Genomic DNA, 19,102 nt, shown 5'->3' with positions numbered 1-19,102 from the left:
AACATTACTATTTATGCAACAACACGCTCCAACAATGTATTCAGTACTAACACGGCACTTTGAATATAAATACTGTCACGCCGAGGTTTATTAACTTACTACAAACAAGCATCAAATCATATTAAACAATGGACCTTGAAAAAACATCAATATAGGCAGTTTTTTGTTTTGTACAATACATTGTGAACATACACAATGTTTAAATAGTACCTATATGTGCTATTCGTTTTTCCCTTTCCCCATGTACATAACCTTTATTTATTGAAAACAGTCTTCAGAGTCTTTTGTTGTTAAAATTTCTGTCTTCTTTTTCTTTTAGACTGAAAACCGGTAGTACTGGTCAAAAAGGTTTTTAGTTTTTCCTACGTTTTTGATGAATTCCCTCACTTTTTTTGTTTGTTTGTTGTTCCGGTTGGATTTTTGTAACTCAATTTTGAGGCACTTCCCGATAAGCTAGCAGGATGACAATTTTGGGGTAACTTCAAACCTGATGACAACGCAATTTACAACAAAACGGCTGGATCGATTTTAATGAAATTTGAATTGTATAAAGACGTTATTACAAACACCCACATAACTTATTCAACAATTCTCGTCACTAAATCTACTTTAATTCAATCCTAAAACAGTCCACCTACAATCAATCTTCTCTAGTATATTTTCATTATGCAAGATCTAGGGTATAGATAAACAAAATGCATGTTTCAAACAGGGTCAGAACCTCGTATCTCACATCTGATGCAGCTAACACTGTGCCCTATTTCCCGACATCTTTACAGCGACTTACGGCATAAGTGGGACGCTATAATTTAACAGTCATGCACACGTAACATAACCAGTACGAGTCATGGTAAATTAACCATAAAACACCTTGGAACCGACGGTGAGGCGACATCTCGTTTGTCGTGTCTGAGAGAAAAATGTTAGTCAGCTTCCGAGAAACTAATGTGACAAATGTACACTTTCTTTACAAGAATAGAAGGAATTTCAATTATGTTCTAAAAATATCTACTCGATTCATTTGCCTAGCTAGCCTTTTCCCAACTATGTTGGGGTCGGCTACCAGTCTACCTAATAGTTACATATAGTTTTCTTTTTATATCAAAGCTTTTGATTATCATAACTTTCGCGAGGAAGATTTATAATTATTTAGTTAACAACGGATAGTCGGATCCCGCTTGAATAAAAATAAAGTAAAAAAAAATTCGGAGACAAAATTATTAATTTTACGAAACTACTTACTATTTACATGCATTTAAAATAAGTAATAGGTACACTAAAAAAACAAAATAATAAATAAAACAAGGCATCAAAAAATTCATCGGCATCGCTGCCGGCTGGGAATGTGTCAAAAGGCTGGCAGCATTGCCACGTTGAAATAGTAAAATAATATGACAAAAGGACACGCAAGCCATAAACCAAATTATTTGCAAGTGGTAAATATGAAAAGCCTCTATTACATTTATGGTTTAAGCGAATAATCATTCCACAGAACTTTCGTATTTAGGGCATTAAAGTGTTTTTTGTTTGAATTTGAATCAAACGTAAATAAAAGTTTTTTTATCAGTATCCAAGCTACAAACATTAGTTTCGTACGGAAATCAAAACCGCGACGAATCAGCTTAGCGCCAAGCCACTGCGCAAGTCACTTCGACAGTACTACAGACAGACTTTGAACATTGTTCTAACAAGCAAAAACTATGAAATATCGCAATCTCTGTTAGGACATCCGGTCTAACGGGGAACCGAATTGCGTAGAATCCTAACATTGAAAAAGGTGGGCAAGCGAGAGTTGCACCATCCTGGGTTTTTTTTTAATGACAATTATAATGATAGGTTCACAAGGCATCTGCGAGTTCGACCTGCAACTATATAAACCTTTAAAGAGGAACAGTTTCCTTCCCTTCAAGCTCTGAATAAGTCCCGCGACATAGACACATAGTGTCTGAATAGAGACAAATTAAGTTTAAAAGATACAATAAAAAGCCTTCACTCAGCGTATTAATTTGAAGTTGCTAAGTTTGATAAATGATATAAAAACCTTTTGAATTTTCATCGCAAGCAACTTACATACTTACCTACAACACTGCATCTAAAGACCAAGGATGTTATCCATAATTTTCCTAAGGAACCCCAAAAGATCTCGTCAAACTGTAATTGTGACTACACAATAGTTACAAATAGCAATGCTATCTGGCGTATACATTTTTTGTCCACTGTGCAATATGGCCTTTAATGTATACAATGGCATTGGTTCAACAATAGATGAATTCTTTCATCGATTTACAGTTGGTAATAATTGAAAATACTTAATTATGTATTGAGATTACATTATTTATTTTCAAATTTTCCACATATTTCCTAGTACTTTCCTTACTTTTATTAGAAATTACCTACCTGTGTTTGTACAATTTTGCTGACAAATACAAAATGACAAGTATTTTTCGGAATTAAAGTTTTTTTTGTATACCATACAACAACTTTACTTCCACTTTTTTATAGCAACGAAAAATGGTATTCCGAACAACAACTGCATTTCCATCTTCTACCGGTGCTACAGATCTACTTAAATCTGTATAACTATTCGAAACCTACGAATTGCCAATCCGATACCATCCATCTACAAGAATGACGTACATGCCATACTTATTCGTGTAAAAAAACCGTCGTAAATGCGACCTTCGTCGTAAGACCTATTTACAAACAATTCATTCTGTGAAGCTGGCGTCATCAAGACACGTGGGTTATCTCACATCGCTCCGTAACAATATCAACATCCCATCAGATGCAACGTGCGTTTTCCTTCCTTCTTGCGTTAAAAAATATCTTAATTGTCTCCAAATGTATAGGTGATTGTATTTTTCGTGTTATAGATTCAATGGTAGTTCTAATATGACAGTGTAATCGGACTCGCGACCCCGAGGATTCCGTAAAAATAGGTTAAAGAAAACCAACTAAGAAACAAGAACTTGGCACCCATCAAATAGAATCTTGCTCCACTGCTCTTCCAGACATATAACTAAAAATAATTCAATATCAATAAAATTATAAACCACACTTATTATAATTATGAAAATTTCACAAACGAAAAGACATGTAAAAATAGTTGTCATGATTCATAACAATGCGATTCCCGAAGCGATATGAAGAGAGCAAATATTAAGCAATATGCGCCAGACATCGAACGAATTTGAGGTCTTTTTCAAAATCTCTCTTTTTAGTCTACAAGAATATGTCTATTACTAACAATCTCAAATTAACAGGCAACACATAGAAAATGCGCTCACCAACTATTAATTACAAAGCCCAAAAAGTGTATAGTTTTTCGGTCTGTTAACCATAAAATATAATATCATTTTCACTTTTACTCCTAACGCCAAAACTCTTACAAATTAGGCGAAAGTAAATTCCTTTATATTTAACATTTATAAATATGTATGGGATTTATGATTAAATTAATTTTGAAGGTCAGTTAAGTAGACGCTTATAATTAATAATAAATAATTAAAAATAATTTTATAGAGACAATAACTTTTGCCTTTTATCCTCCAGCAAAGAGAGTAAGAAAGTATCAAATTTGATATCGTTGTTGCTTCATAAATCCTAGGACTACCATATACTATGTAGACTTATGTTTTACCTTCAAATAATAATTCTACAACACTTCTATTATTCGCTTCATAATTCGCAAGATTCACGTCACAACTTTCTTCGTCCGTCTTATCATTTCTAGTTTTAGTTACCTAATTAGACAGTTCATGATAATTTGTTTCATTTATATCTTCACGCTCTCTTCCTCAATGGTGTTAACAGCCATGCTTTCATTTTTAAACATGTTTAAGTCATGTTTCCCTTTGCTGTTATGATGTAAATCTCACACACTATTAAACACTACAAGTTCGTAGGTGCTTGACAAATATTTCTCCATACGTAAACTTGATGCTAGTTTAGTCGGTAATGTATAAAGTCCAATGACAGGAGGGAATCATTTCTACTTATCATAACGAATTCATCAGAAATGTTCCCAATGGGAGTATCCCCAATGAATCAATCTAGTTATCAAGCGGAGTGATAGATGACAAAGTAACGGTCACAGCGGTGGGCGTTCTCATCTCGGGTTACCGTCTGGTGCAATGTGATAAAATTGATGTATCATACACGAAAAATATGAATACAATGACAAATCAATAGAAATATTTTGAACTTACTTAAAATCAATCTTTGAACTAAGCATGCATAGTTTATATCTCATAAATCAGTAGAAAACACACTGTAGATGACGAAACGTTTTTAAACACGAAAATAAATTAAAAGCCATTAGGCAATATAAACATTAAGATTTTATGATACAGCACAAAAACTTATTTATTACATAAAGTAAACATTTGGAAATCTAACATTTCCCAACTAAAGTACCAGGAGAGCATAACTCACAACCACATGCAATCAAACAAACAGAAAGTGAAGCATGAAGAGAGACCTTCCACGGCTCCAAACTAATCAGTTGCACGAGAGCATTGCGTTCCGTGAAGTTCTTTCAACCTTTGAGCTATTAACTTGGAGATAACTAGCGTGAAGAACATTCAAGTCAGTTTAGCAATAGTTACTGGAATCAGTTTTTGTTGGTATGCTTTTGTGACATTTTCCAATTGTGTGCTCAGTATTTAAAGATTTCACTTTTCCAAATGATCGGTAAAGTACCGAAACTTGACCAACAAAAAACTTTATTGTATTCAAGTAAGTGTTAAAAAATAATCATGTCTAGTGACAAAAAAACAGATTAATTAAGGTTATCAGACATTGCATCACCAATTCAAGAGATCAGCAGGCAAATGACAAATAAAGCTTTCATATATGGCTTACATTAAATCAATAGGACTACAGACGATAAATGCATCCCTAAAGCTACTAAAAAACTTAAAACAATAATTGCAGCGAAAGTATAGCAAACCAAGCCTAACAGTATACCATCAATCTTACTCAATATGAATATTTACAATAGAAATAATATTTCGGCAAGGCAAGGCGAAGGGAAAGTACAGTGACCGAAGTGAATAGCTCACAACTAATAAGGAAATGACGATTTGTCTGTACTGGTAGAGACCAGCCAGTGGTCTCTTGCGCAATGAGAACAAGACGAGGATCTGGACATAAGTAAATAGTAGGGTTTGAGGCTAGTTTCAAATCAATCGATTTAGAACATTTGGTAATGCGTTATGATGTGGAATAAATTAAACTTGTCCTAAGTGGGTGGATGAAGACCCAAAAAATCAATAAAAATTTTAAAGTTTCTCGATAGATAAATGGCAATAAATAAAATAGCCCTTGTTGAGATTGACAAAACATTTATATGATTTTTTTTATATATGTTTTATTTGTTTAGGAACATCATGTAATTCAGTTTAAGACATTCTATTAGTGTAAAGCTTGAATATCAATTTTGCAAAATGAAGTTGTCTTTCAATGCCTCGGTATGTTTCAATACAGTAGTTATATACCTTACCTACCTTTATTGACTCTACTGGCGCGATACACACATACCGACACAGTCTGAACCATTAACAATGAACCACAGAACCACTTCATCGACAATGGTTACGTAACATCTATTTGTAATCGTATCAAAAGCAATTGGTGGGGTCAAACTCGAATACACTGTCAACTGGCTAACTGCGTTTTAAAACGGTTGAAACGAATGCGACGTTGCATAAATACTTTTTGCTGAGTTCAATACTTTTGGAGAATTACTGAGTTATCGGTTTAGTGATCAATATGATTGTATTTATTTACTTGTATAACAGATTAGTTAGCTATTATTAAAAAGTCCTGACTATGCCTTCGGAAAGGTATACATTCGCTGGTTTTTGTGCTAGTTTAAAAGTATTCGTAAATTCGTAACAAAGACAGGCCTTTTTATATACAAGGAAGGTTTGGAGCCTTGATCACTACGGCGATTTGAATTTCCAAGATTTAGAATCAAAATTTCTTCGAGAAGTTTTTCCTTCAACGTTCGTCAGAGTAATTTAGAAATTACATATCTCTTTGAAAAATACACATTTTCTTCATTGCGATCGAAATTGCTGCTTTCATAAGCATGTATGTCAAATTTATTGCCCAAAAACATTTGCACCTAAAAACTAATTACATAATAGTAATTATACAAAAGAACGCTACATGTAATCACTAATCGAATAATTTTACAGTTTCCATTACATTCTTGCTCCGTCTAGCAGCTAACATTTTACGATTTCTATCTTATCTTTAATTCAAGACAAACTAAATTAAAAACACTCAACCCGTTCTTGAGCTATGATGCCACAGACAGGCAGACACGTCAAACTTAAAACCCCATTTAGCGACGGGGGTTAATAATAAAGAAAACGCTGTTGCCAAAATGCAATTCAAAGTGCCAATCGCTACATTAATTTTTATAATTTGTCTGACATACTACTCCCACATTATACCTATATCCTACATGTTAACTTAACTAATATACTTACTTTAATAGCAATAATTAGCAATGACCATAAAACGATAATTACGTCATGAATTATCGCATGATTGCAATAATTAACAAGACAGCGTTCATTCTTCATATAAACAGATTCCTTTGAATCAAACTCTTTATGATACAGAAATAAAACAAGTGCGAGTCGGGCTCGCAAGACTGAGGGTTCTGAACAAATAGGCTAAAAATAAACAAATCAGTTCGGTGAAACAATCAAATCAATCAAGGGTTAATACACACAAATTTGTCACCCACCAACATATTTACGACCGCTGCCCAACCTATATCTTTAGTTTTAGAATATGTATATAGCGACAACAGAAATATGTTATCAATGAAAATTTCAAATGTCTAGGTATCACAGTTGAAGGGGTACAGCCTGGTGACGGATGGAGATACAGACAGACAACGGAACATCAATAACCCCTTTTTTATCCTCATGTCGCGGGGGTTTCACAAACATTCAAGTCACATGTACAAAGACTTAGGGCAGGCATTCGTGGATCACACAAATGCTTGTCCTACGCGGGGATCGAACTCGCGACACGTCGCGCTCAATGGGTTTGGCGTGGTGACCTCAACCACTTTTCCACTCGTTCAGCCCTTGGGTAAGGAACTCTAAAAATAAGAAGACGACGTTTTTATGTGTGTCGTAATGTATAATGTATTTACATATCTATGTTGTACATCGAAGACTGTAATATTCCATGCATTCCATCTGCAATGGTAATGATATAATCAAATGTTCTGCGATGTTATGACTGTCTGTTATGTAATGAGTGGCCATGTTAAACATCAGCTGAAGTAATTAAATATTGATAAGTTTGATATACATTTTACAATTTATTAAATAATACCCTTTTTTGTGTTCTTGTTCTTAGTTCGTTATCGTTTTTCAATGTAAACCGAACAGAAATAGAACAAGTCATGTTACAATTATGTACTCTGCCCTTTATGAAGCTAAAGTATTTAAGAGTTCCCGACTTTACCGAGAGGATGTTTTAGACTTTCTGTCGGTTTGACTAAACCTTATGACGGTAAAATTAGGTCGGTCGTAAGTCGGTCCTAGGTCGTAAATTATTCCAAAGAACAAGTTACAAGGTAAAAAATATCAATTTGGTCTGGAGGTGCGTTGGCAATTTCGACATACCTACAATCTTTCAGGAAACCCGGAAACTTTCTGACAGTTTTGCATCAAAAAATTAACCTAGCAGAAAAATAAAAACCGCTTGTAATATTTAATAACAAACCAATTTCAACAAAACAATAGTCATAACTTATAATGTCGTTTTAATAAGTTACGATTACAAATGACTTTACTACTTACAATTTAAAAGTATACTGTAACATATTTTGATACATCAGATTCAGATTTACGCAAGGAGTATGTATGTAATTTTTTGTTGCAAAATTTTAGACATTATGACAGCAATACATACGGATATAATAGTATCTTGATGACAAACAAAACCTACTTTCGACAAACATGAACTATTACTGAAATAGTTGAAATCATGTTTACATTTTAGAGAGCTGTGTGAAACTATGAATCATTTTCTTTAATTTTTTTACGCAAGTTTTGATATTGAAGTTTACTAGAAGCCTTAATTAATTGGTATGATATCATTCATAAATCTGTAATGTAGAGTTTGCTGATTGTTTTAAGACTGTATATTATATTTTAAATGGGTAATTTATAGAGTTCCTGGCCGGAATAGGATTCTTAGAAATGACATTTTCAGACCGCGCAACTTGTAGCGTTTTAAAATTGAGACAAAAGGCTTACTTGACAAAAAAAAATAGATATTGATTTTAGAGGGTTCAAAATCTGTTAAAAATGCAGACCAAGATTATATACCATTTTTAAGTACCGAAACAGCTGAAGTATATTTGATTATAAAAACAGTAACTTTATGAGTCAAAACACTGTTGTTGCTAGGTAGATACAAAGTATTAGTAATTTTTAAACACAAACCTACGAACAAAGTAACAAATGACTGCGATGACAAATGAAAAAAAAAACATTTGTAACAATACTGGAACTCATGAACCATTAAATTGCACGCAAGGCGAATTCAAAACACATACATTTACACATATAGTAACAAAATTGAACCACAATCGTTGAAAATCAAATAGAACTGCGGTTCTGCATGCACATGTGTCAATAGAGAATATCAAAATAGGTAAGTACACATACCATGATACCAGCACCACAGTGCAATAAATACAGAAGATACATTTCGATCGTGTTTGGAATTCGAATGTCTTAACTGCGAGTAATGAAATTGTTATAGTGAAAATGACATCAAATAGTTATCATATTGACTAGTATGCTCATAATCAACGAACTTGGTGAATTAGTCTAGGATCATGGGGAATATAATGTGAAAACCTTTAAGTACAAACCCAGTGCGACTTGGGTTCCGTTTAGCCGATAAAAGAAAACAAATAAGTTTTTTTAAATCTTAAATGGTACAACTTCGCCCTAGGCGTTGTGCATTCTTGCAAAGATTGTTAAAATAATTTATCTAAAAACTCTAACCTATTTCAAGTTATTCACAGTATAAACGCATTTTAAATGCACTAATTACTAAAATTATGTGTGAAGCAGAATTAACCTTCTCCACTTATCTACTTAGTGGCAATATCAGGGTAATTTGGAAAAACACGGGACTAATAACAACTGTCGCTCACGAATACGTTGCGAGTAATTTAGGGTTGTCACAGACAAGTTATGTTAGTCTAAATATTTAACTAGTATCGCCGCAAACCCATAGCATGTCCTGTCATAATTCAATTGTAGTTTCTAGCCAGTAATCGCTTCGGCGAAGAAAGTATTTCTTTACATCATAAGGCTGTTGGGCATGTGAAAACGAGGCATAACGCTACACAACGTAGAACGCTATCCCACTTCCACAACTTCAACGAGGTCCTGTTCCTCAAGCCAAGAGACACTTCTACAACCGATAATGACTTAAAAAACGCACGAATGTCTGGACATGGCTGAGCTGATCTAATGGATTCCCCTATTTCTGGCTCCGAAGGGTACATATCTATTAAAAGTAAGTACCTTATAACTAACTTCACGTCAGTGATTTAACATATGACAGTCACTTCTTGCCAAACATTCGTTCTTGGCGACATCCGGTTAGACTGGAAGCCGACCACGTTAGTTCAGAAAAGGGTAGGATGATGTTGAACGTTATTGTGTTCCTAATATGTTTTGATTTGTATCTCGCGATCCTTTAAGCATTACAGTGACAGAGGCAGCATGAGACCTTAAGGCTTCAATAGTCGTTATAATTTCTCATTTTCGATTAACAGGAGTTCTAAGAGAGTTACAGTGAGAGGCAGCCCTATCGTGTGATGAGCGGAGCGTGAGTCTCGGTCCAGTGACTCGCTTTACGCTTTCTCTAGAGCCGACCATTCCTCGCTGTCACGACATACACGAGCATACGATGTCACGTGTCGACTCTGTTTTATACTCACTGTAAATATGGTATGTATGTGAGTGCATTTTCAGTACGCTCCGGGCATATGGGTTTTTATGAATGAACTTATTTAAAGGTAACAAAGTCATGGCAAGAAGTTAAACATTTTTGAGTTAATAATATACATGCATTAAAATATAATAATAAAAGCGGACTATACAATTTAAGCACTCGATTTTTTGCACGCATATGCCTTCTACATCTATTAAGAAAATGACTTCGATGTAAATAAAACCAAAATTCGAAAGAACTTTACCTTTCTTCTAATTTATCCGGGCCCCATACATTCTGAAACAAAATAAATTAAAATTAGTTACCACTTATAGTCAAAAACCACATGTAAAAAAATAAACTACATAGAATCAAAAACCAACACACGAATTCTCTGAAGACCTAACTACAAAGCCACCCTTAGGGTCATGGAAACTTCAGCACATTACTGTAAACACATCACACGCCTAAACACGATAATTATCGCCTCGAGCTTATTCGATGATCGCGTGTACCAATAAGTCAACAACAGTCCGGACATACAACCCTATTATAATCCAGTATAACCTGACCTGCATTTTGTACTAATCTACAACGAATTACAGGTCATATTACAGTGAATACCTAGTAGCAACCCTGTAATATAACTTTAAAGACTATGACCTATATGATAAGGTTTAAATTGCTTTGTTATTTTATAACAGGCTTTGACAGACAAAGGGTGGTCATCAAAGGTGATCGACCCATTTACACGAGCGCCGGTCATCGGCATTGCAATATTATGGCCAATTAATAAATTATACCTTCACGCGGTGATTCAAAGCGGATATTGGAGAACAATTTACATGAATGAACTTAATTATTGTTTGTATCACAATTCCGCTTTAAAAAAGTAGATTCAGAGTAAAAACTCTTTTTCAAGTTGTTTAAGAGTTTAAGTAGGTACCTAAAGGTCATGACATGATGCAAAGAGACTTCTCCCCTCCCCAAACGCCCCCCAAAAGCTGCCGGCAAACGAAAACAAACTTATTTCTAACATCTAGCTCGTATTTATAGATTAAAGTACCAGGCTCTCAGAAACGGCAAGAGGTTGCGCAACTCAACCAACTAGACGGGCTAGTTGGGCAACCCCGGCTGCAATTAGGAGTAAAGCACCAAAGTTTACTTAAGGCAATACCCGAGTCACTATTAAAGCTATTGTTGTATCAAATTACATTTTCTGATGCAACTGTAATGAGATAGATACAATAAAAACATATTTCAGCAATGAAAATCTATTAAAGAGGTTATTAAGGCTCCATCCTCTATTCTATTTTTGTTACTTTATTTTAAATACTATTGGCATGTCGCGCAAGAACCAAGCTTTGCAGTAGATGACCATATTTTTTCTTCGAAACTAAATTGACTATAATCGCAATCGTTTTCGTCACTTCCCGATTGAACACTGCGGGGATGCCAAATTGCATCGATTTAATTAGATCAGTGATGAAAGTTTCAATAAATAAAAAATAAATGTATTTTAAGTATCTAATCACTTCTTAGGCAGAACGTGCGCAGACCTTAAAAAATTGATAAGACATACATACATTATCAAAGAGGAAGAATTATTGAGACTAGATACTAGGGAACCAAAGGGCACAAGGAGTTCATAATTTAAGTAAACGTAGAACGAAGGTCATTCATGTCTTAGCTAAGCTCATAATCCTAATACCACAGGCATGTTGCTTGCCCTATTGAATACCACGATTACCAAACAATGAAGGCAACGTAAGTTCATCTTGTACCATCCGGGCGTTTTCCGTTTGTTGCAAAACTTTGCAAATGGCGTCTTCGTGCGCAATCGACTCTCAACTTCACGTTCACTGACGCTCCTAAGGCTGGTTTACAATGGGCAAGTATACTGGCTTCATTTTCGAAGTAAGTGCAGTAACCGACTCCTAATTATAGAATTAACCCAAACTGTTCAATAGGATATGTCGGATTTATCAGCAAGTGAACTGATAATATTTAAAGCACTGAATAATTACTACGCGAATGCAATATTCGTTGAAACCTGGCTAAGCAATTTCGGTTCTTAAACTTGCCTTAAATATGAGTCGAGTAACTTGCTCAATGTAAATGAGGCTTAGTAATGACTTGCCCAACTGATATGTATTCAATACCTATAATTACGTTGATCGTTTAAGTTCATATTGTCTGACGTACATGTTAGTGTGTTTTTGTTCCCACGATTGTTTCTAGTTTTGTAGTATTATTACAATTAATTAGATTTATCTATAAACTAATATTGCAATTGTTATCGTGTACGTAACAGTGAACGTATTGTTCTGCAGTTTGTGCCTCATTTTGTGCCTAAAATTCAGACAAGCATGTTATTAAACAAAAGAAAGAATTGAAAAGACAATTAAACTTACACGAAAATAGGTTTTTCCTTTCCCTATGCAAAGATAAACTGAAAAATATAGAAATCATTAAAATAAACTCAATCCTGATTACACGATAATCAAACACAAAAATATTGTCAAACATGATTATGAATGTACCAGCACTGCAGAAAAGAACGGAAGCTTGCTGTACCCCGGAATCAAGGAAGGTCACCGACTTCGTGTCTTACTCACGACGTTATGGCACATGAATTGTTAAAACACAATTACCTTTTCCTATACCATAGTATATTGCTTCAGTGATTTGTTTTCAGGGTTTCCTACCGCGGATAGCAATTCGGACAACCCCGGGTACGGTGCCCGAAAGTTAAAAACATAACCCTATTACTAAGGACCCGCTTTCTTCCCTTTATTATCAGGCCGTGTCTTATGTACCCAGATAGAAATCAAGACCGAGGTTCAGTAACGATTGCTACGGTGATTTTGATGGGTGACAAATAAAATTGTGGATGCTCACCATTTATTTGTCACCAAACCTGTTTCTTAAGCCTATTTGTACGAAACCACCAGTTTCGGGAGTCCGACCTATTTATAATTATTTAGGCTTATTATTATGATTGTTACTACTACTAGACATCTGATCTGTCTAAACTCATTATATTATAAGTTTCCCTTTAGACTTTGTCGAGGAAAATGCCTTAAATAATGGTAGGTCAAGAACGATAACGTCATGTCACCTTCTCAGAGCTGTAATTTAAAGTTCTGTATATGACAAAGGAGGTAAAAGTTGTGTTTTACCTTTTAAAGATTGTGATTTGCGATTTTGTGATACGGGCTAATGTATAATCACCGTAGAGAAATTAAATTAACTGGAATCGTATATGCTGCAAGTAACATATTTTACATATCTTTTTTTTAGAACGATGGAGCTGACATTTTGTATCGGACTGAAAAAATAAAATGCCTCGTTCCTAACTTTTTGCTAGGAACGCTTCATTTGTGTCTCTACATTTCCAATTCAAATTCTCTAAAAAAAATTGATTCACACTTAATTTTTTTTGAAGCAAGACATTAGTATTAATAATTTTAGCAAATGACTACCAAAGATCAGAATTTTGTCACCCTTATCATGGTGCAAGACAGCAATTTTTAAATGTATTTTTATAAATAAAAATAAGTAAGATTTGTGAGAGAATCCTAAACATGTATGCATTTTTTGTCTTTCATATTTTTCAGAAGATAACTGTATTTAATTGCTATAGAAGACAAATTGAAGGAGAGCCGGTTTTGTCAAATTTGATCGGAACAGTTCGTGAGTCAGACCGCTGTCATATGCAGTGACCCATATAAGGCCGGCCCAGATTCCGAATGCGCCGGCGCATGGCGCAGATATTTACAAAAACATAACTTCACACTAATAGCCGTTTTGTCTAAAGTTATATTTTTTATATGTTTAGTTGATGATTCCCGATTAAATGATTCAAATGAGATGAGCCACACACCCCCTTACTTTTAAAATAACACAGTGAGAGTATAATTACCGTGTAAAAATTGTAACAAATATATTTTTTGGGCAATATCTTGATTGAGGTCAGACAATTTTTATTTACAAAACACAACAATTAAATCATTATAATGGCATTTAATGAGTCAATTTCGTAAACCGTTAGCAGATTATTAATCTCAGATAAAATCAAGCTATCAAATAATAACTTGTAATCTTCGATCAGATATATTACTTTCATATTAAGTAAATATCTATAAAGATAGCTCTCTTTTATTTTACCGAAAAATGTAGAGCAATACTGAGAGGTCAGGTCAAGGGCAGTTTAACATGAAAATTAGTTAAACACTGACGAAGTATACAAGCAAATGCTGCATGTTCGTAATAAAAAGTAATTGTTCCTTAGCTCTTTGTAGGCGTCTTGGCATCACCGTTGGACTGTCATATCAAAGGACAAAGGTTTGGATTCATGTGAGTATTACAAAACAAAGTAATTATCACTTGCTTAAGGCTGAAGAGTAACATCCTGAGAACAGCAGCGCACCTGAGAGTTTATCAAGGGTGTGTAGAGCCACAACAGAGTCGAACTCCTTATGAAAAGAATGCGGTGAACGGTAATGACCAATGATCGATCTAAGATTAATCTATCAGCCGTATGGAAGAACAACACTTAGCTAAGTGATCTTCTGAAATTTCCTTTTTTACTACTCAAATTACTAAAATTTTGTCGCGGTGGTTTTACAAACATGTAAGTCACGTGCACAAAGACACTTAGACTGAGGCCAAGCATTTGTGGATCACATGAAAGCTTCCCCGACACCTCACACCCATTGGGTTTGGCGTGGTGACCTTAACCACTTGCCTATCCGTGCAGTCAATTGTCTCTACATTCCCTTTAGCAAGGACAAAGGCAGTATGAAACAAAAGGGTGACTTTTTACAGTAAGTCTTTAAAAGTTTCCTCTCAATGTTTTCTTTTAGCCTACCAACCTTAGCATACCTACTTACACTTGAAACCTCAACGGTATTGCAACTCCTAAATACATTCTCATAAAAATACAAAATCAGCTTGATAATCGTTATGCAATTTATGTCAGCAGGTCAAGTTTATGATAATTCACTTCAACGAATATAACCTTGTGGTTTGTTAAGGCATCAGTATATACAATTATATCTCTGAGATAATTTTATTATGAGTTTGTAGAAGTTTGGATGTATTACACTATCACTTGGTTACAAAATCGTTTCGCTTACCTATGCGTTGACTTTAGTAGCAATTTACAAAATAAATGCCTCGTTAATGCATCGTTTATTCGTAATGTTTATTTTATATAGTCAAGAATTAAAGATCTGTCAGTACCGATGGTTAAATTAACTGTTAATCTTATTTTACTTTAAAAGTGAAATTCATTATGATGTTTATTCTTCTTATGTAGGTATACACAGGAGCATTTTGTTTTGATTTGAAAACTTTTCTGACAGTTCCGTAATGTACGTAGGAGTATTGGCGTTGTCTGTGTTGTAAATCACGAACAAGGAAAGTCTACACAAGGAAAGGTTAACATATTTAGACAGCTCGATAACATCTTTGAAGATACCAGTCAAGAATATACTTGCAAGAGACCACCATCCTATACATAGTATCCATTGTCCATGAGACCTTAAATCTCAAGAGCCCATTAATCTGAACTCTCCTTAACTTCAAACAGTTATATCACATTTATTATTGTATCGTAAAAGTTGTTCACCTTATTGTACTGATAACATATTGTAGGACTTAGTACCATTGAGTGTAATACATTCAAACTGTCCTGATTGCCTCGGTACCTCGATACCAGTGTTTGCTAGCTGAATATTTAAGCTCATTAAATCTGGTTGATTTGTTTATATCTAAGGTCGAGTTGAGCATAATTGTAAAATGAGATGTGTAGTCAGAACTTCTTTTGTTTTGAAGCTATTGAAATAGTCGAATCCGTTACTCTTTAAATGTTGTTTTAATTGGGGAACATCAGTATTTTTCGCTGTGTATGTATACATGTATCAAAATGAAAGACGATGTATCGAGTGCGTGCCGAATTGTCTCTTTTTAAACTAAGGCGTTTTACTGATTCGCTAACGGGTCTCGTGTCAAATATTTCAACATATTATTCAAAATAAATGCACATGCATTATCTTAAAAGTATGATTTCTGATAAATGATTACATATTCATAAGACCATGTACCGCACGTAGCCGCGTCAAACGCGCACATTTCCTTATAAGACTTCGATTGCCTTGAATTTTTTGCGCCCAAACATTATATAAAAGTCAGCTGATATATCTCAAGCTTCATGTTAGGAAATAATTTGCTTCTCAAATATCACCTAGTTTATTCATTTACGTCAGTATTAATTATTAGGATATGCTACGGGTGCCTAAAATAAGCGTTTTTATATTTTTATAATGACTAAAACATGAGGTCGCTGGACTCATACATTCAAAGTTAATTTTTTTTAATTGAGAAAACTAATATTTTATTTATAAAATAGACTCAAGAGAGATATTTTGTATCCACGATCCATACCAGTGCAATCATTGTTTTCAAACCCAAGCATTGCCGTACTATAAAAACAGTCGGCCGAAAACGAGGGAAAATTATTGATATCAATTTTATTGCAACATCTTTTTAAGTCATAGAAATGTTTGGAAGTTGTCTCATTTCCTCTATTACAATTAAATAGATAATATTTTCCTATATCGATACCATTTAATTTTATTATGATGCCGAAAACGGAAACCTATTTCTATATCTTGATTTAATATGATTATCTTGATGATCAGATTAATTTGCATTATAAACATATTTTATTTCTTGCACAATTTTTCAAACCACTTTTCAGTCATATTTTTAAACTCTTTCATATTTCGAAATGACTGCTTTGAGTTGACTGGACGGTTAGGTGAGTGGTAAAAGTCACCACGGGCACAGTGTGCGCAACTTGTCGTGGGTTCGATCCCATCAAGAAAGAATTATAAATAGAGAATAAAAGAAATACGAACAAAAGCATTTGAAGTAGATGGAAATATTATAAGAATTCTCATTGAACATCTGTAATGTTTACGAATGCACCCGTGGCGATGTAATAACGATTAAAACGTAGAATGCCATGCCTTGCGTGGAATCAATCATACATTTTCACTTAGCGTGCGTATTTTTATTGTTTTGATAATGAATATATGTTTTAGTGGATTTTCATCAAATACTCAGTGTATGAATGATTCAAGACAACTTCTTGTTTAAAGAGACTGCTGAAATCGGTTAAAGTATTTCTTGAGCAAATAAATGTAATGATGGAAAGTTATTTTCGACGAAGGTTCAGGTTTATCTGAAATTGTTATTCAAATAAGGGTTCTATTGTCTGAATCCTAATTTTGAATCTGAAGTCCTAATTTTAAGCGACCTATCTGTCTCAAAAATGTGAGTAACGTAACTCAGCAACAGGATCCTTTTCACCCTTTGGTTACGCAACCTAAATAACAGTAGCCGCATTTATTTATAACAGTTTTCACAAAACTCATTTTCTATAATACATATTTCACAAACATCAAATACACAAACGCAACAAAAACCTCTAATATATGCATAAAGAAACTTATTATGACCATATGAACACACTGAATTGGTTACCGATTCGGGCTCGCGGTTTTCATAGAAGAAAACGCATGCATCTTACTCGTAGCGTGCAGCCAGAGAAATCACACGAGCCATGCATATTTATGATCAATGGCTTTCTCCCTCTAGTATTTGACTTGTACAATATAATGTAACACCGCTGTATTTCAGTCGATAATATCAATCGATTAGTTTAATTGGATTTTCGCTTTGATAAAGATTATTTTAATATCTATTCTGTTTCTAACGTGCTTGTTGCTTTTTGTTTTTTGCAGATTTCATAAAGTCTTCAGTTAATAGTTGAATACAGATTTAAATTTGAAAACGTTCCAGCTTAGAGCGTGCCTTTTAAGATACTTCAAATGTTTAAATTTTCAAACACAGTTCATCATTTTGAATATCATGAAAAAATGTTGTATTTCATTTGGAAAACTAAACATAATTTATAAACAAACTGCCTTCGATTGCCTCTCTGGACTATATATTGATAATAGACTATATAGATCATTCAAATTATCCAGGTCACTCGAGTTACTGGCATTGAAAGAAATGTAATGCTTAATAACCTATATCCAAGACTTTACTAAAGACCACTCCGAAAATAATCAAAATTTTGCTCTATTAAAAAATGAAATAAATCGACCAAAAATAAACTTGATCACTGGCACGAAATTTCAAGACAATAAGCTTCGTGGTTATGATTAACAGCAGCAGCACAAAAAATAACGCAACACAACCTTGGAAGCCGCTCTCTGTAACCGGCCGTGAAATTAAACCGCTAGATACTAAAATTATACATTATTTGTCATTGTTCCTTTAGGACTGGCTATTGTCACATGTTTTTTTAGGTTCTTTTATGTGTATTGACATTGCTTCTACAAATTATTGTGTCTATTAACGGTCTAGTCGGATGATTTGTTTGTTATAAGATAAAAATAATATGAATTTCCTTTTTTTGGTAAAATGACTTCTCAAGCAGCCATATGATGCCGTGCTTTCAAAGCATTTACATTACAGAAGAAAATACCCATTTGACCATTTGTACGCATAGTTATATACCATAAACTTCAACTTAAAAACAGACAGGACTCAAATCTGCCAAGAGCCAATCCATTAACTGTGTTTCAAGCAGTTATGGCAAACGAAATGCTTTCACAGTACCTCCTGAAATATGTTTTTTTTTGGAAAAACAATCTTCAATGTTAAATATAAGTGCTTTTGCAAATATAACAATGAAACTTTATTGGTATTAAGTAACAACTGTCAAGCAATAAATGTTAGCCTCAATACGTGTAGATCTAAGAATAGCTGAGAAGTTTGTTATTAAAATGAATTGTTTGTTTAATAAAGCGACATTATTCAGTGGAACCTTGGTTATGTAGGTCTCTTTATTGTTATAATAATTAAATCGAAAGACGTTTGCAGAAGAAGAAATTTATTAATGTAGAGCTGAAACATGAATTTGATTACGTGACCTATGCGCTGTGACAGACAAGTGAACAACTGTTCTACACAAATAAGGGGTGCAGAAATATAAAAAAGTACGTGATAAGACTATTTTGTTATATTA

At 34.1% G+C, this 19,102-nt stretch overlaps 1 protein-coding gene across 1 annotated transcript in view; it reads right to left on the bottom strand.

The window, feature by feature from the left end:
• The window catches only part of LOC113503509 (flocculation protein FLO11), a 76,270-nt gene that overhangs the window by 37,158 nt on the left and 20,010 nt on the right, over nt 1-19,102 (bottom strand). Inside the window, exon 2 of the mRNA XM_026885529.1 lies at nt 10,259-10,290. The gene's annotated coding sequence lies outside the window, so the exon portion shown is untranslated. The remainder of the gene's footprint in view (nt 1-10,258; nt 10,291-19,102) is intronic.

This window comes from Trichoplusia ni, chromosome 19 (genome assembly GCF_003590095.1).
Source record: "Trichoplusia ni isolate ovarian cell line Hi5 chromosome 19, tn1, whole genome shotgun sequence".
Lineage (NCBI taxonomy): Eukaryota > Metazoa > Arthropoda > Insecta > Lepidoptera > Noctuidae > Trichoplusia > Trichoplusia ni.
This window is presented reverse-complemented; position numbering and strand designations above follow the sequence as displayed.